This window comes from Sus scrofa, chromosome 1, assembly GCF_054392235.1.
Source record: "Sus scrofa isolate SSC_HxYL_T2T_F1_AM1 chromosome 1, Sscrofa_HxYL_maternal_Yorkshire_Landrace_v2.0, whole genome shotgun sequence".
In the NCBI taxonomy this organism is placed as follows: domain Eukaryota; kingdom Metazoa; phylum Chordata; class Mammalia; order Artiodactyla; family Suidae; genus Sus; species Sus scrofa.
Genome location: NC_139383.1, coordinates 178,149,142 through 178,173,441, shown reverse-complemented (window position 1 = coordinate 178,173,441; position 24,300 = coordinate 178,149,142). Strand labels below are relative to the sequence as shown.

Below are 24,300 nucleotides of genomic sequence, written 5' to 3'. Positions count from 1 at the left end.
CTTGGGAATGCATCAGGATGGCAATGGGGTAGGCAATTTATGCAGGTTTCAGTCCCTATGGGCCCTGCTGATGTGACACCTCCGAGTCCACCTGCTGTAGCCACCCGCCAGCTTGGTAGCTTCAGAACATGAACCACTTGAAAGTCAGCCATTCAGTAAGTGGCTGTTAATATATCCCAGATAGTCTCCTACTCAGGGTCCCAGGGTGCCTGACCTGCTGTGATTAGGAAGAGGACTATTGGATCTCCAGAAGGCCTCTATTCCAGGAGTTCCTGTTGTGGCTCAGCGGGTTAAGAACCTGACACAGTGTCCATAAGGATGCAGGTTTGATTCCCTGGCCTCGCTTGGTGGGTTAGGGATCCAGCAATGCCACAAACTGCAGTGTAGGTTGCAGATGTGGGTGGGACTCAGTGTTGCTGTGGCTGTGGCATAGGCTGGCAGCTCTAGCTCTAGTTCAGCCCCTAGCCTGGGAACTTCTGTATGCCACAGGTGCAGCCCTAAAAAGAAAAAAAAAAAAACCTCTATTCCATCTCAACATATAAAAGTACATGAACCATTTAGCCTCTTAAGTCTAAGTTTTGTCCAGGAAAATTTTTCCTGAATTTTACTCCCCAGGGCTGTACAAAGTTGCAGAGCCAGCTCCACACATCTCCCTTTACCCAAAAGAAAGATGAATTCTGGTCAAGGGCATAGGCGGAGGTTGAAAGAGCAACAGACTCCCATAGACACCATTGCACTGGGGACAAGAAGCAGACCCTGAGGATTCTGGGGCATTTCACCTCAGCTGGGCCCACCGTGACCCTCAGTAGAGAGGTTCGCAGGGAGCACTGGTCAGCCCCGAAATGGGCCAGTCAGGGAGCATGGGGAATTTCATTCCACACCAAGCTCAGGCCAACATCCATCGCTTTCTGTGGCCTGATCCTCTAACATGCCCTCTCTCCCTCTTCTCTCTCCATTCAGCATCTAAAGACTGCTCTTCCTTTGGGCCTAACAAGGTTCCCACCTTCTCCTCCTAGAAGCCCTCATGTACTTCTCAGCATTTCCCTGCCCCGCTTCTAGTTGGGTGGAGGCCATGTGACCTCTGCTGGCCAATGAAATGTGGTTGGAAGTAGCCCATATCGCCTCTGGGCTGAAGCAGTAGGGAGCAGGGGCCCATCAGTGGAAAGGGCTTCCTCCTTTGGTGACAAGTATCCAAGTCCCTGATTAACCATAATTTAAGGGCTCTTATTATGTCACGTATTGAGAAGTCTCAGAATAGGCAACCTCTTGTCATCTCACTGTTCCAAGATGGCTGTATGAGGTGTATTTTTCATCTACAGCTGTGTAACAAATGCCTGCAAAACTCAGTGCTTGAAAACAACAGTGAACAGTTACAATCTCACCCAGTTTCTGTAGATAGGAACTCTGGAGCATTTGGCTAGGGAGCTGTGGCTTGAGGTGTCTCCTGAGGTGGCTGTTAAGATGCTGGCCAGGGCAGCAGCCGTCTGAAGCCTTGGCAGGGACTGGAGAATGAGCTTCCAGGGTGGCTCACTCACACGGCTGGCAAGTTGTGCTGACTGTTGGAGGCCTCAGTTCCTCCCCACATGGGTCTCTATGATATGGCGGCTGGCTTCCCCTACCTGCTGCGCAGTCCATGAGAGCAAAACTACAGCATCAATGTCTTTGTTGACCTGTCTTTAAAAGGCATGCATTGGAGTTCCTATCGTGGCTCAGTGGAAACGAATCTGACTAGTATCCATGAGGACTCGGGTTCTATCCCTGGCCTCGCTCAGTGGGTTAAGGATCTGGCGTTGCCGTGAGCTGTGGTGTAGGTCGCAGACACGGCTTCAGATCTGGCGTTGCTGTCACTGTGGTATAGGCTGGCGGCTACAGCTGCGATTCAACCCCAGGCCTGGGAACCTCCATATGCTGCAGGTGCGGCCCTAAAAAAAGACAAAAACAAACAAACCCAGAAAAGGCACACACCTTCACTTCTGTCACCTTCTGTTCATTAGAATCGAGTCACTAGGTCTGTCCTACAGTCAAAGGGGAGGCAAACCATGCTTCACCTTTGGAAGAGAGGAAGGTCAAAGATGTAGTGGACATTCTTACAGAACCACCACAATAGTGTCCGTGTGGGGAGGGAGTAAAGGAAACAAAAGGCTTCCTCTCCACACCACTCTGTCCTCAGAGAAGGTTTCCCCACAAGACCCTGGTCGTTTTTCCCTTGTGTGCAGTTGGCCAGAAATGAGGCAATGGGTTAAGCAGGCAGGAATGTCTGGCATCTTGTTCTATTATTTAAAAAATGGAAAAAGTTAGACGCAGGCAGTAGATAATCCACAAATAGGAAACCTGGTCATTTTATTAACTGCTTTTCATATCATCAACCTAAAGTGAATCAGTTCCAGGAACTGCCCTGAGAAAGGTGTTTGCTTACTTTGGTCTGAGTTTTGTCCCTAGGGAGTGGCATGGTTTTAGACACAGACATAGAATCCTGGTATAGAGTCCCTGCTCTAGCACATCTGCTACACAAACCTAGATCACAGGGTGGCCTGTGCAACCCTGAGCAAGATCAGTTACCCTCCTTGCCCCTGGGTTTCCAGCTCTGCACAAAGGGCATGGGAGTACCTACTCCATGGGATTCTAGGACTAGCTGATCGTGCTTTGTAATCTATCAAGCATTAGGCCCATATACATTCTGATTGCTGCCATTTGCCCTGGGTTTTGGGTGAGAGGCCAAATTCCACCAGAGGTTTTTATGTCCCTTCTTTCTTCTCATCTCTAATTTCCAACACACAGCCAAAAAGAGGAGAACTGGGCACAGAGGCCAGATCCTCCGCATAGAAACAGTGGTGCCATTGTAAATGCCTCCAGCAACAGCACCCCACCCAGCTGAGGAAGCCTCGCTCCCAACCCCGCTTAACAACGCGCAGCCTGATTTAATATGAGCAGCTGATCTCATTGCTTCCATACCAAGTTTAATTTGCTGGGAAAGCGAGTTGGTGAAGTTCTAATAATGCAGAGCTGCAAATAATACCAAAGAGAGTTTGCATTATGATAACTTTCCAATTAAAATGGATTAATGGAGGAGAAACAGCAGCAGTAGTGTCTAGACAACATATTACAAAATCCTTGGAGAGGGAGATGGAAAGGATTTGGGGGAACAGGAGAAATAAAATAAACAGGGGAACTTCATGAGTTGGAAGCACCCTTGTGTGATGTGACAGGAGGTGCCAGGAGTGGGTGCCTTACCCCTGGTGCCCCATCTGTTGCAATGCCTAGCATTTCCATCATTTGGGAGAATTAGTGTTTTAGGACTCCAAGGCCTTTGGTCTCTGGACCTGCTTTATTAAAATGCAAATAGCACCTTTAGTTTCCTTGGCCTGTCCCTGGGATTAAGCTGAGAGTGGCATGGGCGACAGAGCAAAGGCTGAGGCTGAGAGTCGGAACCAGATGTACACACCTGTGGAGGATGTGTCTGGGTTTCAGGCAGGCCCTAAAACAGTTCCTCAACATCTGCACTGTGATGCTGACCCCTGACCATGGCTGAGTGATCCAGGCATGTCCATTTGGAACCTCTCTCCCAGAATCCGAATTGGAAACCTGAGAGACACGAGGCCTGGGAGGAGCTCCAGCAGGGGCTCCGTTGTGCAGGCATTTCCAAGAGAGAAGGTCCACAACCTCCTTCTGTAATTATTGAGCAGCCCTGAGCCCCGGCCTTCTGGGCCATACCAGTCAACTCTCTTGGCACCCTGTGAGATGCCCCAAGACCCATGTTCCTCCTCTTTGCTTAAGCTAACTAGTCATTTCTGTTGCCTGCAAACCAAAGAAATGTAATGATCACTTCTAATCTGTGAGACCTAGGGAAAGTCGCTTAACCTCGCTGAGTCTCTGTTTTCTGTTCTGTAAGATGGGGACACCCCCGTACCTCCCTTGCCAGGTTGCTCACCTCCCGAATTGGTTAAAATGATATGTTAGGGTTAGATCTCCATCTGCTTCCCTTTCAGATCTGAAGCTGGGAAATTTTGCAGGTGGATTCTTGAGGGACTGGAGAAGAGGTTGCCTGGAACCACAGGGACCAAGAAGCCCAGGACTCCAATTTTATCAGCATCACTACTTTACAGGGCATAATTATGAGTATCTCAACACCGGAACTAAGGTTCCTCCCAGGAATCCCCAGTGTGCCCTTATACCTGGGAAGACTGATTTCTTGCAAAGCCCATGAGTCCCAGAGCCAGTCCCTCACAAGTGAAGTACTGGCCAGATGCTGCCCCCTGCAGGTCTTCATCTCTTGTCAAATAGGCAAAAAAAAAGCGCCCTATTTGATTAAACACACTGGTGCATGCAGTATTTAGCATGCACAGACATCCCCCATTTTATCTCATTCTCCCAAATCTTTATCTACAGGTGGATATGAAGCTACCGTTGAAAACAATTCTGGGGATAAAGGAAAATATGAGGCAAGAAGCTACAAGGGGAAAAAGAACACCACTTACTTCATATTCAATAGACACTCCACCTCATCCCCCCCCCTACACGAATCAGAACTGAGTCCAGTGCAGCCTTGAGGAGAAGAGCAGAATCACATTCATTGCCCACCTGCTGTGAGTCAGGCATTATATCCTCCATTATCTCATTGTTGTCATGATCTCTCAGGACAGGTAACACCAATGCCCCTTTTATAGATGATGAAACTGAGGCTCAGAGAAGTTAACTTGCCCAGGGTCAAGCACTTTGCAAGTATAATGTGTGTTTGAGTTCAAAGAGTTCCCTCTTACCAAATGCTTTCAGCTTTCTTTTTAAAAGTAGAAACTGTGGGAGCTCCTGTTGTGGCTCAGGGCCAATGAACCCAACTGGTATCCATGCGGATGTAGATTGGATCCCTGGCTTGGCTCATTGGGTTAAGTAGCTGGCGTTGCTGGGGCTGTGGTTTAGGCTGGAAGCTTTAGCTCTGATTCGACCCCTAGCGTGGGAACTTCCATATGCCACATGTGAGGCCCTAAAATGTAAAATAATAAACAAATAGAAATTGTGTTCTCAAATGAAATCTCATGCCCAGTGCATAAAAGAAATGATAAAAGCAAAGCTCTCCGGTTGAACGGGTTGGTGATTGGCTGGAAAAGTGGAGGGGAGAGCTTGTCTAGCCCTGCCCACCCAGCCTGTCTCTCAACCCTCCCCTATCAACATCTGTGTCCCTTGGGCAGAGATGCTGGGGCCCCTCCAGCTTAAGGGGAGAACTGCTGCTTCCCTTCCAGGCAGGTGTTGTTGGAGGCCCTAGGTCAAACCAGCTAGGTTTCTCAATTAACCAAAAAGAAAGAACTCTAGCTTTGGGCATCTAGGTTGAAATTCTGGTTCTGCCACTTACTAACTGCAAGTTTCTCAGCTAATCTGAGCTTCCTCAGGAGACTCTAGTCCTGTGTTACCCAATAGAAATATGCTATGAGCCACATATATCATTTAAAATTTCCTGGTAGTCTTGTTAAAGAAAAGGCAAAAGGTTAAAAAGGTGAAATCCATATCAATAATAATATTTTTATTTAACCCAGTATATTCAAAACATGATTATATTAACATGTAATCAGTATATAAAATTAGGAGTTCCCATCGTGGTACAGTGGTTAGTGAATCTGACTAGGAACAATGAGTTTGTGGGTTTGATCCCTGGCCTCGCTCGGTGAGTTAAGGATCTGACGTTGCCGTGAGCTGTGGTATAGGTAGCAGATGCAGCTCATATCTGGCGTGGCTGTGGCTGTGGTGTAGGCCAGCAGCTGTAGCTCAGATTGGACCCCTAGCCTGGTAATTTCCATGTGCCACAGGTGCGGCCCTAAAAAAAAAATATATATATATATATATATATACACACACACATATATAATTATTAATGAGCTATCACACTTTTTCATAGTTGAACGTGTTGAACATGTCAAAATTTGGTACCTATGTTACCCTTCAGTACATCTTAATTCAGATTCTAAATTGACATTGGAAATGTTTGCTCTGGATTTAGACTTCATAAAATTTTAGAGTGAAAAGAGTAAACTCACAAAGCCAAGTCGTTCCAAAAGTTTTTAAGTTTTCCCATAACTGTATGCACTATCAGTTTTTAAATAGAAATTTAACTTAAAATTGCTTTGGGTGGCAAGAAACAGAAACCCTCTGAAAATACCTTTCTATGATGATTCTGAGGGTGGGAAGGCTCCATAAAGCTGTCGTGGACCCAGGATGGGAATTGAAGTGCAGCAGAGCCTCAGGCACCTCTGGAGAGCCTAGGGTCAGGGTGAGGCCTGGCTGAGTCTGTTCTTCTAATGCCCAGGGAGCCGGCCACTCCTCAGAGGCTCTTGACCTGCCTCCAGAAGGCTTTGCCTTCACATTGTTCAGTTTCCCCAGCAAAAACTGCTCTCCTAGTCAAATCCATCCACAGCAGTTGAATAATATTGTAGAAAAGCCTCCACTTTTGAAGAATGGGCTCCTCTCCTGTTTGGTGCATCTTTTTCCTCTCTTTTTTAAAAATTTTTCTTTATTATAGTTGATTTACCATGTTCTGTTAATTTCTACTGTACAGCAAAGTGACCCAGTTAAACATAGACACTCTTTTTCCTCACATTTTCCTCCATCATGTTCCATCACATATGATTACATGTAGTTCCTTGTGGTATATAGCAGAATCTCATTGCTTAGCCACTCCAAATGCAGTAGTTTGCATCTACTAACCCCAGACTCCCAGTCCATCCCACTCCCTCCACCTCCCCCTTGGCAATCACAGTTCTGTTCTCCATGTGCATAAGTTTGCTGCTTTTCTCTAGATAGGTTCATTTGTGCCATGTATTAGATTCCAGGCATAAGTGATATCATATGGTATTTGTCTTTCTCTTTCTGGCTTACTTCTCTTAGTATGAGAGTCTCTAGTTCCATCCATGTTGCTGTAAGTAGCATTATTTCTTTTTATGGCTGAGTAGTATTCCATTGTGTATATGTACTACATCTTCTTAATCGATTCATCTATCAGTGGACATTTATGTTGTTTCCATGTCTTGGCTATTGTGAATAGTGCTGCAATGACCATATTGGTGCATGTATCTTTTTCTTTTTTTTTAATTTTTTATTTTTTCCACTATACATTACGGGGACCAAGTCATGTATCTTTTTCGATGAAAGTTTTGTCCAGATACATGCCCAGAAGTGGGATTGCTGGATCATATGGTAGTTCTATATTGAGTTTTCTGAGGTACCTTCATACTGTTTTCCATAGTGGTTTACCAATTTACATTCCGACCAACAGTGTAGGAGGGTTCTCTTTTCTCCAAACCATCTCCAGCACTTGTTGTTTGTAGACTTTTTTTTTTTTTTTTGTCTTTTTTTTTGTCTGTTGTTGTTGTTGTTGCTATTTCTTGGGCCGCTCCCGCGGCATATGGAGGTTCCCAGGCTAGGGGTTGATTCGGAGCTGTAGCCACCGGCCTACGCCAGAGCCACAGCAACGCGGGATCCGAGCCGAATCTGCAACCTACACCACAGCTCACGGCAACGCCGAATCGTTAACCCACTGAGCAAGGGCAGGGACCGAACCCGCAACCTCATGGTTCCTAGTCGGATTTGTTAACCACTGCGCCACGACGGGAACTCCTTTTTTTTTTTTTTTTTTTTTTCTTCTTTTCAGTTTTTGTGGGTGTAATGCTTGGTTTTGATTTGTGGTTGCCCTGTTTTTCAAGTACATTAACCCTTTCCTATATCTGCTTGCTTTAGCCTGATAGTCATATAGGTTCAAACACATTCCAAAAAAAAGTCTAGATTTTCTTACTTTGTTTCCTCACATTTTATATTTTGAAATCCTTTTTAAACATCTTAATATTTGTCCTTTTCTTGTTCCTTGTGTTTATCGTCACTTTTACAGTAGGTTTTTTTTCTCTTTTAGATCTGTATAGTGGCTTATTTAAGTGATTGCTTTCCAGTTGTGATTCTCTCCCTCTTATTTCTTCTTACATGTATTTTATTTAGAGAAGCCCTTTCAGTATTTCTTTTAGAATGGGTTTAGTATTGCTGTACTCTTCTAGTTTTTTGTGTGTTGGAGAAAATCTTTATTTCTCCTATTTTAAATGATGTTCTTGCTTGGTAGAGTATTCTAGGCTGCAAAATTTTCCCTTTTAGAACTTTGCCACTCTCTTCTGGCCTGTAGTGTTTCTATAGAAAAATCAGGTGACAGCTTCATGGGGGTTCCCTTATAATTAACTCTTTTGTGTTTCTCTTGCTGCCTTTAGAATCCTTTCTTTATTTAACTTTTGACTTTTTTATTATAATATGTCTTGGTGTGGACCTGTTTGGGTTCAACTTGTTTGGACCCTCTGTGCTTCCTGTATCTTGATATCTGTTTCCTTTAGACTTGGAAAGTTTTCAGCTATAATTTCTTCAAATATATTTTCAATCTCGTTTTCTTTTTCTTCTCCTTCTGGAATCCCTATTATGCATAAATTGGCCCACTTTATATTATCTCATAGATCTCTTATATGGCTTTCATGTTTTTTTTTAATTTGGTTTTCTGTCTGCTGTCCTGATTGGGTGTTTTCCATTATTCTGTCTTCCAAGTTACTAATTTGTATTATTCATTCTGCTCTTCACTGCCTTTAACCTAGTTTGCATCTCTGCAAATGAATTTTCTAGTTTTTGTTGGCTTCTCCTAATATTTTCTAGTTCCTCTCTAAAGTAATCTGCATTACTGTTTATATCTGCTCTTACTTCCTTCAGTATTTTCACTATCTCCTTTTTGAACTTGGTGTGTATTAGACTGCAGAGGTCCGTTTCATTATTTGTTCCTTCAGGGGAGTTCTCCTGTTCTTTTAGCTGGGAATGGTTCCAAGCGTCTTCATTTTGCTTATATTTTTCTTATTCTGTGAGGGCAGGGAAAACAACTACTGTAGTAAGGGAGGCTATTTATATGTGAGAGAGCTCCTGGGTATTTTGTGAGGGATTATTATTTATTTTTGGTGTGAGGGCTGCTTTTAGTTTGTATGCTTGCTGCCTCTTTCCTCAGCATGTGCAGGCTGTTAGCCCCTTGATAGGGTGCCACGTGTGCTTCAGGGAGATGGAGGCAATGGTCAGGGCTAGCAGCCAGCTCTTGGTTGCTGGGCCCTTGGCAGGAAGGTGGTTGCAAGCTGCTCCTAGTTGCAGGGCTCTGGAAAGTGGCACTGACACTCAGACAGGTGTAGGCAGTGCCCAGAGAGTTTGGCATTGGCAGCAGGTGTGCATTCCCAGGGGAGTGAGGACAACAAAGGGTGGTGCTTAGTTGCAGAGCCGTCCTCTGTGCCAACCTCTGAGTGACTGAGGCTGTAGGTGGTGCCTGTTCATGGACCCCTAGTGGTGGCAGGCCATGCCCACCTCTGGTGTCTGAGATGACTGTGGTGGTTTCCCCTGCCCCCTGTAGACTCTACAGGAGGTGCCTCATCATGTTAGTCCATACAGGAGGCACCGCTACCCATAGCCCACACAAGAAGGGTCTATTCCCTGTAGCCTGAGCAAGAGGTACCTTACTGCTTACAGCCCCGCCCTCCAAGAGCACATGCATGCACAGAGAAAGAGATTCCTATGGTGGTCCCGCCCCTCCTCCTCTTGCCCTCCCCGTCAGTGGCTCCTTGCTTCTCCTGCAGGCCCAGACCTCCTCCTGAGTTCCTTCAGTTGTGGCACTCTGCTCCCCAGCCCTTGGCACACTGCTCCCTAGCTCCTCAGACTGTCTCCACACAGCCAACCCTAATCCTCTCCCTGGAACTGACCTCAAGAGACTGAGTCTCAGCACCCGGGCCCGTTCCGAGTGTCTCAGACTGTGGTATCCCAGAAGGAGGTATTGATGGTCTGTGCAGCTCTCTCTTTGCTTTGCTCTCCTCAGTCTAGCTGCTGTGCTTTTCTTTGTGGTCCTTCCATCTCAGCTTATCTCCCCGGGGTGTGGGTTCCTTTCCTCTTTCACAGCTCCCTCTTAGGAATGCTAGTCCTGTCCTGATTCCTTTCTCTCCTTCTCTCTCCCTTTTTTTTTTTCCTTTTGTTCTACCAGCTGTGTGGAGGGTTTCTTGCCCTTTTTGGAGGTTTAAGATCTTCTGCCAGCATTCAGTAGATGATCTGTGCAAATCATTCTACATGTAGGTGTGTTTGGGTTTTTTGTGTGTGCAGGAGGAGGTGAGTGCTGTGGCTTCCTCCACTGCCATCTTGATCCCCCCACTATTTTTTAATTTTTAAAAATCATGGTAAAATAAATATAACATAAATTTATCATTTGAACCATTTTTCATGTGTACAGTGATATGGCATTAAGTATACTGTTGGGCAACCATGACCACCATCCATCACCAGAACTTTTCCATCTTCCCCAACTGAAATTCCTCTCTCCTCCTCCTTGCAGCCCCTGGCCACCATCAGTCTTACTTCCTGTTTCTATGAATTTGACTATTCTAAGTACCTGATATAGATCATTTCATACAATTTTTTTCCCTTTTATGACTGGACTATTTCATTTAGCATAATATCTTGAAGCTTCATCCATGTGGTAGTGTGTCAGAGTTTCCTTCCTTTTAAAAGGAAGGAAATTCCATTGTATTTTCCATTTATCCATCAATGGATACTTGCATTGGTCCTCTCTTTTGGCTATTGTGAATAGTGCACTTATAAATATGTGTGTGCAGGAGTTCCCACCGTGACTCAGTGGAAACAAATCTGACTAGCATCCATGAGGATGCAGGTTCGATCCCTAGCCTTGCTCAGTGGGTTAAGTATCCAGCATTGCCATGAGCTGTGGTGTAGGTCGCAGATGCGGGCTCAGATCCCACATTGCTGTGGCTATGGCATAGGCCAGCAACTGCAGCTCTGATTTGACCCCTAGCCTGGGAAGTTCCATATGCCTCGACCCTAAAAAAAAAAAGTGTGTGTGCAAAATCTGCCTGAGACATTGCTTTCAATTCTTTTGGGTATATACCCAGAATGAAATTGCTGGATCATATGATAATTCTATGTTTAATTTTTTGAGGGATTTCCATGCCATTTTTCTTTTTTTTTTTTTTTTTTTTTGCTATTTCTTGGTCCACTCCCGCAGCATATGGAGGTTCCCAGGCCAGGGGTCGAATCGGAACTGTAGCCGCCAGCCTACACCAGAGCCACAGCAACGCCGGATCCGAGCCGAGTCTGCAACCTATACCACAGCTCACGGCAACGCCAGATCGTTAACCCACTGAGCAAGGGCAGGGACCGAACCCACAACCTCATGGTTCCTAGTCAGATTCGTTAACCACTACGCCACCACGGGAACTCCTCCATGCCATTTTTCACAGTGGCTGCATTTTGCATTCCCATCAGCAAGGCATGAGGGTTGCAGTTTCACCACATCCTTGTCAACACTAATTTTCTGTTTTTCTTTTTTAATATAATTGCCATCCTGATAGGTATGTAGCATTGGTATGTAGGATTTGTATATCCCTAATGATTATGGATATTGAGTATTTTTTCAATGTTTATTAGCCATTTGTGTGTCTTCTTTGAGGAAATATCTATTCAAGTCAATTGCCCATTTTAGTTGGGCTGTTTTGTTGTTGTTGCTGACCTGAAGGAATTCTTTATATATTCTGTATATCAATCCTTATTAAATGTATGATTTGCAAATACTTTCTCCCATGCCATGAGTTGCCTTTTTACCCTATTGGTAATGTCCTTTCATGCACAAAAAATTTTTAATTTTGATGAAGTCCACCTTATGTTTTTTAATTGCCTTGCTTTTGATGCCATATCCAAGAAATCATTGCCAAATCCAATGTCTTAAAGCTTTTTTATTATGTTTTTATCTAAGAGTTTTATAGTTTTGGATTTTACATTTAGGTCTTTAATCTGATTTTATTTCATTTTTGTAGATGGTGTAAAAAAGCATCAGCTTCATTCTTTTGCATGTGGATATCCAGTTTTCCCAACATTATGTGTTAAAAATACTTCTGTTTTTTCCATTGAGGGCTCTAGGCACCCTGGTCAAAAATCATTTGACTATATATGCCAGTTTATTTCTGGGCTCCCTATTCTATTCCATTGGCCTTTATGTTTATCTTTATGCCACTACCACACTTTTTTTTTTGATTACTATGCTTTGTAGTACATTTTGAAATCAGGAAGTGTGAGGCTTCCAACTTTGTTCTTCGTCAAGATTATTTTGGCTATGTGGGAGTCCCTTGAGATTCCATATAAATTTTAGGATTTTTCTATTTCTGCAAAAAAACAAAATCATTGGGATTTTGTTAGAGAATGCATTGAATCTGTAAATCATTCTGGGTAGTATTGACATATTAACAATATTAAGCCTTCCAATTCATGAACATGTGATGTTTTCCTGTTTGTTTATGCCTTCTTTATTTTTTCATTTTTTAAAAAGTTTATTGAAGTTTGGTTGATTGACAGTGTTGTGATAATTTTCACAAAAGAGCAAAGTGATCAGTTACACATACACACAGCCATTCTTTTTTGGATTCTTTTCCCACATAGGTTATCACAGAATACTGGGTAGAGTTCCCTGTGCTATACAGCAGGTCCTCATTGACCATCCATTCCACATAAAATAACGTGCGTATGTCAATCCCAAACTCCTAGTCCATCCCCCCACGCACACCTTTCCCCTTTGTTAACTGTAAGTTTGTTTCTGAGGTCTGTCTGTTTCTGTTTTGTAGGTAAGTTCATTTGTGTCATATTTTAGCGTCCACATTTAAGTGATAATTTGCCTTTCTCTACCTGACTTACCTCATTTAGTATGATAATTTCTAGATCTATCCATATTGCTGCAAATGGCATTATCTCATTCTTTTTATGGCTGAGTAATATTCCATTGTATATATGTACCATATCTTTTTTATCCATTCCTCTGTGAGCATTCACATTGCTTCTATGCCTTGGCTATTGTAAATAGTGTTGCAATGAACATTAGGGTGGATGTATCTTTTCAAATTATGGTTTTCTCCAGATATATGCCCAAGAGTGGGATTGCTAGATCATATGGTAGTTCTATTTTCAGTTTTTTGAGAAACCTCCATACTGTTTTCCATAGTGATTGCGCCCGTTTACTTTCCCACCAACAGTGTAGGAGGGTTCCCTTTTCTCTGCATCCTCTCGAGTGTTTATTGTTTGTAGAATTTTTGATGATGACCTTTCTGACAGCTGTGAGATGATACTTCATTGTAGTTTCAATTTTCATTTCTCTAATAATTAGCAGTGTTGATCATCTTTTCATATGCTTTTTGGCCATCTCGTCTTCTTTGGAGAAATGTATATTTAGATCTTCTGTCCACTTTTTGATCAGGTTGACTCATCAAAAAAAAAAAAAAAAAAGGAAAACGGGTCAAAGTAATAAAATTAGAAATGAAACAGGAGAACTTACAACTGACAGCACATAAATACAAAGGACCATAAGAGACTACTACAAGAAACTGAATGCCAATAAGCCAATAAAATGGACAACCTAGAAGAAATGGACAAATTTTTAGAAAGGTACAATCTTGCAAGACTGAACCAGGAAGAAATAGAATTTAATTCTTTCTTTAATTTCTTTTGGCAATGTTTTGTAATTTTCAGATTATAAGTCTTGTGCCTCTTGGTTGAATTTATTCCTAAGTCTTTTTGAAGAAATTTTGTTCTTGATTTTCTTTTCAGATTTTTCATTGTTAATGGGTAGAAATGCAACTGATTTTTGCCTGTTGATTTTATATCCTGCAACTTTGCTGAATTTGTTTTTCTCTGTTTCTTATGCTGGGTGGTGGATATATGAGTTTGCATGTCTGGAATATTTTATTAAAAAAAAAATGCCCTGGAGTTCCCACTGTGGCACAACAGGATGTGTGCAGCAGCTTGGGAGTTCTGGGACGAAGGTTCGATCCCCAGCCCAACCCAGCATTGTCACAGCTGTGGCTTAGGTCGAGACTGCAGCTTAGATCTGATCCCTAGCCTGGGAACTCCATACGCCACAGGGCAGCCAAAAAATGAAATAATAAAATAAAATTCCCTGAGCTCCAAACTGCTCCTGCTGAAGTAAATCCCTTTCAGCTAAAATTGGAGGAGATGGCAACCTTTGGGCTCTTACTGGGCTCCTTGGCCCCACTGAGAGCCCATCTCTTTTCTGGGAGATGCCAGCTTCCCAAACTGTAAAAACAAGATGGGGAGATGGTTTCCTGAGGCTGAGCGATACCTCCAGAGAACTGTCTGAAGAAGCAGAGGGACCCCCTGATCAGAGTCAGACCTCTGGGTAGAAGGATGGGTACTGATGCTTGTAGGGCCCAGACACATCTCTCCCTGGGCTTTAGTTTCCTCCTCTGTCAAATAAGCAGCTAAGAAGCAATGATCTCTAGGGCCTTTGAATGTAAAGGAAGTCAGAGTTTGGGCAGAGAGAACATGCATGGAGTCACGAGCTCTGGCGGCAGCGAGGTTCTGGGTCCACAGCACTGCTCTGCAGCATCCTCACTCACTGCAGGAAAACTCCCCATGGTTTTCTGTAACTTGTCCCTCCTTTATCCAACCTTTGGTTTTAAAACAACAATAAATTGCTTGTACTATAATTATTATAATAACAACCCTTGCTCTGCAGTTTGTAAAATACGTTCATATTCATTACTCATTTTACAAATGAGGAAACTGAATCCCAGAGAGGTGGTGTTCCCTGCCCTTAGCTAGGCTAGGAAATAGTATACCTTATCTGGATTAAAATGAATCCCAGTTCAGCTGTCTAAAATGCTACAGGGCCCCCTGAATAATGAGGTAGCTATAGGTGAGAGGAATAAAGGGAATGAGAGAGGAAGGGGAAAAAATTAAGAAACTTGAATCATCTATTGATTTAATGTAGTAACTTTCCATAGGAGCTAACAGAAATGGAAAATTGAGAGGTGAACTCAGAATGTAATAAAAATAAGGCACAAATATGGAAAGTAGTCCTGATCTGGTTTTAAAAGGAAAGACCAAGCCTACCCTCCACTGCCACCCAGCCCTGATTCCCCTCTGCCTCTCTGTACCAAAGCTGTGCTTTGCTGACAAATGATAGAAGGCTCACTCCTTCCTTGGCATCTCTTTATCTTGCTGATCACTTTTTCCATGCCACACCCAAGTTCCATCATTTCCCTTCCATATGAAATGCCAGAACCAGAAGACAACAGGTAAAGACTGTGACAGTAGACAGAAGTCTGCAAGAACAAGAAAGGAGGAGACAGGAGGATCCAGTGAGGGAGAGAGGGAAACAGGAAGAGACAAAGACCGACACAGAATTTTTGACAAGTGTCCCAAGACAATTCAACAGGGGAAAGAGTAATATCTTCAAGAAACATTGCCAAGCCAACTGGCTATCACATGCAAAAAAGAATGCGGTTAGACTCTTACTTTACTCCATATTCAAGTGGATCAACAACCTCAATATAAAAGCCAAAACTTGATTTAAAAAAAAAAACATCAGAGGAAAACATAAGGGTAAATCATCATGGCATTGGATTTGGTAATGAGTTCTTAAGAGTTGACACTAAAAGAACAAGCAACAAAATAGAAATTTGGTAAATTGGACTTCACAAAAATTAATTAAAGTTTTTGTGTATCAATGGACATTATCAAAATGTGAAAAGACAGCCCATTGGGAGTTCCCTTCATGGCTCAGTGGTTAACCATCCTGACTAGGATCCACGAGGATGCACATTCAATCCCTGATCTCACTCAGTGGGTTAAGGATCTGGCGCTGCTGTGAGCTATGTTGTAGGTCACAGACACCACTCAAATCCCACATAGGCCCGCAGCTGCAGCTCTAATTCAGTCTCTAGCCTGAGAATTTCCATATGCCATGGATGCGGCCCTAAAAAAAAAAAAAAAAAAAAGAAGCCTACAGAATGGGAGAAAATATTTGCAAATCAATATCCTGAGTACATAAAGAACTCTTAGAACACAGCAATAGCAGGACTACCCAATTAATAAAAGGGCAGAGGATTGGAAGAGATATTTCTCAAAAAAATACATGCAAATGGCCAGCAAGCGCATGAAAAGATGTTCAACATCATTGGTTGTTAAGGAAATGCAAGTCAAAACCACAGTGAGAGGAGTTCCCATTGTGATTCAGTGGTAATGAACCCAACTAGTATCCATGAGGATGCGTGTTCGATCCCTGTTCTCGCTCAGTGGGTTAAGGATCCAGCATTGCCATGAGCTGTGGTGTATGTTGCATATGCAGCTCGGATCCTACATTGCTGTGGCTGTGGCATGGGCCTGTGGCTACAGCTCTGGTTTGACTCCTATCCTGGGAACTTCCATGCACCATAGGTATGGTGCTGGAAAAAACAAACAAAACAAACAAAAAAAACAACTCAATGAGATACCACTTCATACCCATTACAATGACTGTAATAAAAAGGATTTTTTTTTTTTTGTCTTTTCTAGGGCTGCACCCGTGGCATATTGGGAGTTCCCAGGCTAGGGGTCTAGTCGGAGCTGCTGCCACCAGCCTACGCCAGAGCCACAGCAACGTGGGATCCGAGCCGCGTCTGCAACCTATACCACAGCTCACAGCAACACCGGATCCTTAACCCACTGAGCAAGGCCAAAGATCGAACAACCTCATGTTCCTAGTCAGATTCGTTAACCACTGAACCACAACAGGAACTCCAAAAAGGATGTTTTTATTATTCTTTAGCAAGGATATGGAGAAAGAGAAATCATCATAACATCTCTTAAGATGGGGGCAGGGGTTATAAAATCGTCCAGCTGCTGTGGAAAACAGCATGGCAGCTCTTCATAAGATTAAACATAGAATTAATATATGACCCAGCAGTTCCTCTCTCCTGTCTCCAAGACAAATGAAAATATATGTTCATATAGTAACTTGTACATGAATGTTCACAGAAGCATTATTCATAACGTATAAAAGGTGGAAACAACCCAATGTCCATCAGCAGATGAATTTATAAACAAATTGTGGTACATCCACACAATGGAAAATTACTCGGCCATAAAAAGGGTTGGAGTATTGATGCCATGCTACCATTTGTATAACCCTTAAAAGTGAGTGAAAGAAGCCAAAGACACAATGTCCCATGTTACATTATTCCTCTTACACAAAATATCCAGGAGTTCCTGCTGTAGCTCAGTGGGTTAAGAACCCGACATAGTGTCCATGAGGATGTGGGTTCAATCCCTGGCCTTGCTCAGTGGGTTAAGGGTCCAGCGTTGCTGCAAATTGCGGTGGAGGTCAGAGATGTGGCTCAGATCCTGCATTGAGGTGGCTGTGGCCTAGGCCAGCCCATAACCAGGAAACTTCCATATGCTGCAGGTGTGGCCATAAAAAGAAAAATAAGAAATATCCAGAATGGTCAAATCCAGAGAGACCAAAAGTGGATTAGTAATCAATGGGAGATAGGAGAAGGAAGGAATAGGAGTGATAACTTAATGGGTACAGGGTGTTCTGCTGAGAGGGGATGAAATGTTTTAAAACTAGAGAAAGCTGGTGGTTTCACAGCTTTGTGAATGCACTAAATGCCACTGATTTATATACGTTAATGTTAAGTGTATGTTCAGTGAATTTCACTGCAATATTTTTCCATTTTTTAAAGTTTTATCGAAGTACAGTTGATTTATAATGTGATAATTTCTGCTGTACATATGCACACATCCATTCTTTTTCAGATTCTTTTCCCACATAATCGCAGTATATTGGGTAGAGCTCCCTGTGCTATACAGCAGGTCCCCTTTGATCATTCTGTGTACCTCAGTGTGCATATGCCAATCCCAAACCCTCAGTCCGTCCCTTCCCGCAACCTGTCCCCTTTGGTAACTGTAAGTTTGTTTTCAAAGTCTGTGAGTCTGTTTCCATTCTGCAAATAAGTTCATTTGTGGAGTTCCCATTGTGGCTCAGAGGGTTAAGAATCCACTACTATCCATGAGGATATGGGTTCAATCCCTGGCCTCGCTCAGTGGGTTAAGTTCATTTGTGTCCTTTTTTTAGATTCCACATATAAGTGATAATCATGGGACGTTTGTCTTTCAATGTCTAACTTAGTAGGATAATCTCTAGGTCCATCCATGTTGCTGTCATCATAGTTTTTTAAAAGTGATATAGAGATGGCTAGGCCAAGACAGAGTCAGGGATCTGGAGAGGGGGATGGAGAGAGAAAAGATAGAGGAGTCAGGACAAATTGCAACCCATTACAAGAAATTTATTAGTACTGTTCAGTCAGCAGGCTGCCAGCTAAATTTAATATAGATCTATATACAAAGAAAATGCCTCTTTCTACATAATGAATATTTAATCATGCATGGGTCAGGCAATTTCACTGAAGTAATTAAAAGCAGCCTTTTGTTTATTGCTCAAAAATGATAGTGACCCACTGACCGGAGCTGCAGATACAGTGACATATTGAAAACATTACCTACTGACATACGTTATTAAAGAGGAATTAAGGGTCGCTTTCTTCCCCTCCCCTTAAAAGCTAATCATTCCTGAGCCTCCTGTCTTTTCCCATGCAGAGGATGGCTGCAAGGGGAGGCTGCCTCCCAGATGAAGCTGGAGAACCAGGCAGGCCCCCTCCATCTATGTCTTTCCCCAGGACCATAAATTGAAACAGATGAGATAGTTATTGAGAAGACTACAGAGAGGAAATTGGCCACAATGTGTATTTTCTGTGGAAAGGTCTCCCCACGGTCCTGCCATATCCAGCCAGTTGCAAAATCCTGTCAATTCTATTCCAGGGACCCTTGTCACAGTGCCCTGTTCCCTTTGTCACTATCACTGCCCTGCTTCAGCACCCCGCAGTGCCCCCGAAGTTTTGTCCCTCCCCTTTCCAACCTACTGATGACTTCCTGGATCTGTGAATCAAGGCCTACCTCACTCACACACCTCCCATGGCTCCCATTGTCTTCACTCCTCTTCCCTCTGGCATGAAAAGCCCCATCATCTGACCATGGCCCCAGGTGACCATTCTGCATCAGGGTTCTTGGTTGCCAACAGCGCAAAGTGACCATGGCTGAGTTAAGGCAGAACAAACCTAATAGGAAGACATCAGGGAGCTCATAGAATCAATGGGAAGGCTGTTAGGTTGGCCAGGAAAGCACTGAAGGAAAGGCACGGGTTCCAGGGGGTGGCCCAGCCAGGATGCCACTGCTGATTCCACCACTGGCAACTCAACACCATCCAACAGCCCTACAGCCTCTGTAAATAACCCCTAAATGTCCCCACATCCTCATGCCAGCCCCTAGACTCCCAGTCCCAGTGGGAGTATCCACCCAATGGAGCCTGGTCTCCTTCTGCAGCCTCATCAACGCCACCAAGGGAGAAAGGAGCTGGCCCACTTTACTTCCACAAAGAGAGGCAAAGCCCTCACTTCCAAGACATACTGCCTTTCCCACACCTAAACCAACATTTCCTTCATACCCCCTGACTGGCCTGATGTTCTCCCACCATCCCAACTCTGTTCTTTCCTTCTATTCCCCTGATCTCCTCATCAGCCTTCAAATGACCAAATATCACCTCCTCTAGGAAGCCTTCTGTGATTGCCTTCCCCACCACCAGTCTAGCTGTGATGCCATCTGGGTCTCTCTGGTGGCACCGAAGCCTCTCCACCATGTATCAGAGCTTGTCACACTCCTGGATGGCCCTCCCCTGTTAGATTATGAGTCCCTAGAAGGCAGGGATCATGACTTCTCTTAACTCAGAGCCAAGCACAGAGCCAGCCCAGGGTGTGCACAGAAGCTTAGACAGGCAGAGATGAGGTCTGGAGAGGGAAGCTCCTCCCTGTGCCATGTGCCTGTGTCAGCTTCCCGGCCACATCAGGGGTTAACCCATGGTAGCAATCAAACAGGCTGGGTGTCTTTTATATACATCCTCACCCAGGATTTCTGATGTCTTTAGCTTATGAGCATCACTGGGGAGCCCTCCTAAATACAGATTCCTAGGCCCTGCCTCCAGAGAGTCTAAAATCTGCATTTTAACCAGAACCCCTCCCCCATGATCTGGGTGCAATTAGTCGACAAAACACATCCAGGAAACATCACTGGATTGTCTTTACTCTTTCCGCCTTTTCCACCACCACCATTACCCACCCCACCCCCATGCCACCGCTGGCTGCACAGTTTTTAATCCAGCTGCTTCCTGTGCTAAAGAGCCATGAAGATGAAAAGAGGCTGGGGACTGGGGCCAGCCTCTAACATAAGCGCCCCAGGCACCCTACAAAGCTTGCATCTCACCAGCTCTTACACTTTAAAAAAAAAATACATAGAATGTTACACTGAGAAACAAAAAGAGAAACACAATTGCCTTGTATCAGCCAACATAAATGAGTACAGAATCCAAACTTCATTTCAAAGATCTCTTTTGGTGATATTGCCCACTGACCAATTAAATCTAACAAGATGCCTCGGAGGAGGTCAGGCAAGGGGAGAAAACCAGGAGTCTGAGAACAGAGCTCTTTGAAAAGACAGAAAGAAGGCATACTCTGCCTGGCATTCCAAAGTTCAGGTATAAATAGAATGTCTGGAATCGTGCTCAGGCTCAAAAAGGAGGCTGGAAAGGAGTTGTCTCAGCTGGCGAGAGCTTGTTATGATAACCAGGGGCCTCATTCCAGAGACTTCTGGGTCACATGGGGCTAAGTGGCTGGGATCTATGACTGAAAAAGAAGCAGCAGGATCTATGACTGACTCTGACCATCCAAAGGTCACGCTAGACCCAACAGCCTCCATTCACTCCAACTATGGCGGCTGAGACAGGACTCCCCCGTGACTCAGTTTCCTCAGGTGTGAAATTGCCATAGAACATCAAAAATCAGATATAATTTTATTCCAGAAATTGTGTATCTGATGTTCACTCTGTGCTCCACCATGAAAACAGCCTTGGGAAATTTACCTCACGTCTCGATGCCTTAGTTTTTTCTCCCCTGTAAAGTGGTGGTAATACTATCAGCTCACAGGAGTATTTCAAGGATCAAAGGGAATTCTGGGCATAAAAGTAGCTTCATTCTCTGAGTTTTCAAGCTTGTCTCTTCTCACATTAACACCCTTCCTTTGAAGGAAGTTTCAGAGCCTGTGTCCTTTATAAAAGAGGCTGAATGGTACAGAACCATAAAGCTCTGTGCAATCCAAGAGTTTGTGTCCTGCCATAGAAAGTGAGTCTTCCATTTAGCTGAGTAACAATTAGCACCATGCTGGCTTCAAGACTGGGGAGCCAGGTCAACCATTTCAGGGGCCTGAATCATCCTCATGGAGTTTGCTGCATAACAGGGGCACAAGGCCTGGGCACGGGAAAGGTCACCTCCACAACGCCGTGTTCCAAACGTGGGTCCAGCCGCCCTTCACAGCCTGCCACCTGTGTCCCATGCTTCCCGGGAGGTCACGATACCAACTGTACCAGGCATTCCAGGGGGACTCCCAGTTCGCAAACGGGGGGTGATATTTTCTGTGCTGTTTCCATTTCCCTTCCAGATGATACTCAGCATCTCACTGGCCTCGGGGCCCAGCCACTCGCCATCAGCAGAGATGATGAAACAGGCAAAACAAGAGGGAAGGAAGACAGAACCAGGGCAGTGGGTCTGAAGAAGTAACAAGGGGCTGGACAAGCATTTTAGGCCCTCAGCTCAGAGCACCAGAAGCAAAGGTCAGAAGAAGGGTTCTCCTGAGGCAGGAGATCCAGGTCCTAAAAACCACCCACTGTGCTCCGGGCGGCGGAGTCCTCCCACTGGACCAGGCGTCAAGGGGCTCTGGGCCAAGCCCCAAGATCAAGCCACTCCCCAGGGCCACTGGAGCCACCTCTGTCTCCAAAGTTTGAGTGATCTAAACACTGGGGAGCACAGTGATCCGGGCACCTGGAGCCCAGGGAGACGTCCACATCCCGTTTATTCAGAGCACACGGCCAGGGGGAGCAGCAGCCGGCCATTGAGTCGGCACCAGCCAGGGGCACCATATGGCTGACCTTTCTGCTTCCAGTTCTCCTGGCAGCTGGACTGAACATTATTGAGGTCTGCAACAAAGAAAGATGCCAGCCACGTGAGCCGGGAAGGTACTTCAGCTATGATGCTGGAGTGTTCAGGGCAGAGAAGAGGGTAGCACTCCTCACCAGCAGGAACTGCCCTCAGCCTGGTTGTCCTCAAGATGAAAATGAAAGAGATCAACTCAATTATCTCAAAGGCCTTTTCTGCTTCAGTTTTCTCAACCACGGTATCTCACCCCCCTGCCAGGGGCCTTGCACTCTCATGCTCCCTCCTGGCTCCCTAGCCCTTCATCCACACACCGCAGACTTCCCATCCCCAAGTGCATCATTACAACCCGCCAGGCCCCTGCCCCAGCCCAGGTTCTGCTCTGCTACACAAATTCTGCAACATACAGAAAACCATTAAACTCATCAGGTCACGAAAGGCAGATACAGGCAACCCTCTCTATAAGGTTTTGCAATTGAAAAGGAGGCAGACAGCTTGAGGACAGGGGCCACGGCTGCTTTTATTCACCATCGAATCCATAGGGCCAACCCACAGATCTGATATGTTGCAGGTGCTCAATAAATATTTGTTGAATCAACGAGTAAATGGGAATCTCAGTCACTGCAACAGAATGGGTGCAAAGCTGGGGTGGGGAGGAGCAGAGGCGTTCCTAGGACCCTTTGACTCAAACTTTTAAACACAGCATCTGCTCTGTCCCCTGTCCCCAAACCTGGAGATGGGTATGGAGCCAGTTAATGCTCTAGCCTCACTCCTTCATGTCCCAAAGGGCCAGCAGGATGCTGCCCCAGAGCCCAAAACCTACCCAAAACAAATGGTGAGGCTTGCTGGGCAGCACGCACTGCCTATTTTCTCAGCTGTCTGGGGCTAAATACAAAACAATAAAAAGGAGAGGAGGTGGGAAAGGAGATTTGTCGAAAGGAGAAATCAAAGAGGAACAGCCATCAGCTTATGTTTAGCAATAAGCAGGATAATCACAAAGGAAATTAAAAGCGAGTTTCCTTGAAGGAGGAGGGGAAAGCTATAATTGGTTTCCTCTGCTCTGAAGAAACAGCACCTGCTCTCCATCTGCACCCAGGGGAGAAGTGGCCAGAGGTCAGAGGACATATCTCCCAAAACTCTTCCAGGCAGTCTTGAAATGCAAACACCTGCAGGTTCTCGGGTTTACACACACACACACACAACCCATGTGCAATTTAAAATGCACAAAGCTTCAATATTTAACGCTAGGATGCATCTTCACAGCCTTCATTTTGTACTAAGCTTTCAGTCACCTGGAAGGTGAATTTTCAGGTGAGGCGTGGTGACTGTCCTGTATGCAATGATTGGCTGTGAGGTGAGCAGCAAATCATTTGATACTGACAAGAGGTCAGAATTTGGGAATGGTTTATTGTATAAGTTGGAGAGGATTGAAAGTTGTACCTACAGTATCATCACTCTTTTTTATTGAAGTATAGCTGATTGGCAATATTGTGTTAATTTCAGGTGCACAACAGCATGATACAGTTATATGTATGTATTTTTCAGATTATTTTTCATTTTAGTTTATTACAAGATGTTGACTATAGTTCCCTGTGCTATCCAATAAGTCCTCATTGCTTATCTAGTTTATGTATAATAGTGTATGTCTTTTCATCTCACACTCCTAATTTATCCCTCCCCGACTCCCTTTCCCCTTTGGTAGCCATAAGTTTGTTTTCTGTGTCTGTCTGTTGCTTAATTTTACATTTACCTTTCTGCTTTCTTGCAGACAGATGAGTGGAGTCGACAGCAAGAACACCAAGAATGTGCTTCACCGACAGGGGTGAGCAGCCTTCCCTGATGGTCATAGCCTTGGATTTGCAGCAGAAAAATGTTGATAGGCTCTAGAGTGTGGCCCTCAGAAAGTAGGCAGAGTTGAAGACACATCTCAGAGAGGAGAATTGGGGAGTTCCCTTAACCTTCAGCAGGATTCAGGTTTGATCCCTGGCCTTGCTCAGTGGGTTAAGGATCTGGCATTACCATGAGCTGTACTGTAGGTCACAGACATGGCTTGGATCTGGCGTGGCTGTGGCTGTGGCGTAGGCTGGCACCTGCAGCTCTGAGTCGACCCCTAGCCTGGGAACCTCCATATGCTGCAGGTGCGGCCCTAAAAAGCAAAAAAAAAAAAAAAAAAAGGAAAAGAAAGAAAAAAAAGAGAATTGGCCATCAACAAAACAAGCATCATTAATTGAGTACCTGGGGCCAGATGCTGGTGGAATCAGCTGATCTAAATGTGAGAGAGAAAGCGTTTCTCTCTCAGAGGGAGAAAGAGACAGATGGAAGAGAGGAGGAGGGAAGAGAGGGAGGAAGCCTGGGTCCCTGTTGGCTTCAGGCCTTTATGAAACTATCCTGCCTTGTGCTCTGT

General features: G+C 44.5%; 1 long non-coding RNA gene across 5 annotated transcripts in view; it reads left to right on the top strand.

Moving 5' to 3' along the window:
• LOC146406884 (uncharacterized) overlaps positions 1-24,300 on the top strand; it is a 42,861-nt gene that overhangs the window by 14,272 nt on the left and 4,289 nt on the right. The window contains exons 2-3 of one of the 5 annotated variants that reach the window (XR_014817589.1): positions 21,406-21,577; positions 23,665-23,718. This is a non-coding gene — a long non-coding RNA (uncharacterized LOC146406884). Of the gene's footprint in view, positions 1-12,471; positions 12,550-21,405; positions 22,138-23,664; positions 23,719-24,300 lie in introns of all 5 variants that reach the window. The other 4 variants (XR_014817591.1, XR_014817590.1, XR_014817592.1 and 1 more) reach the window with 4 other exon arrangements.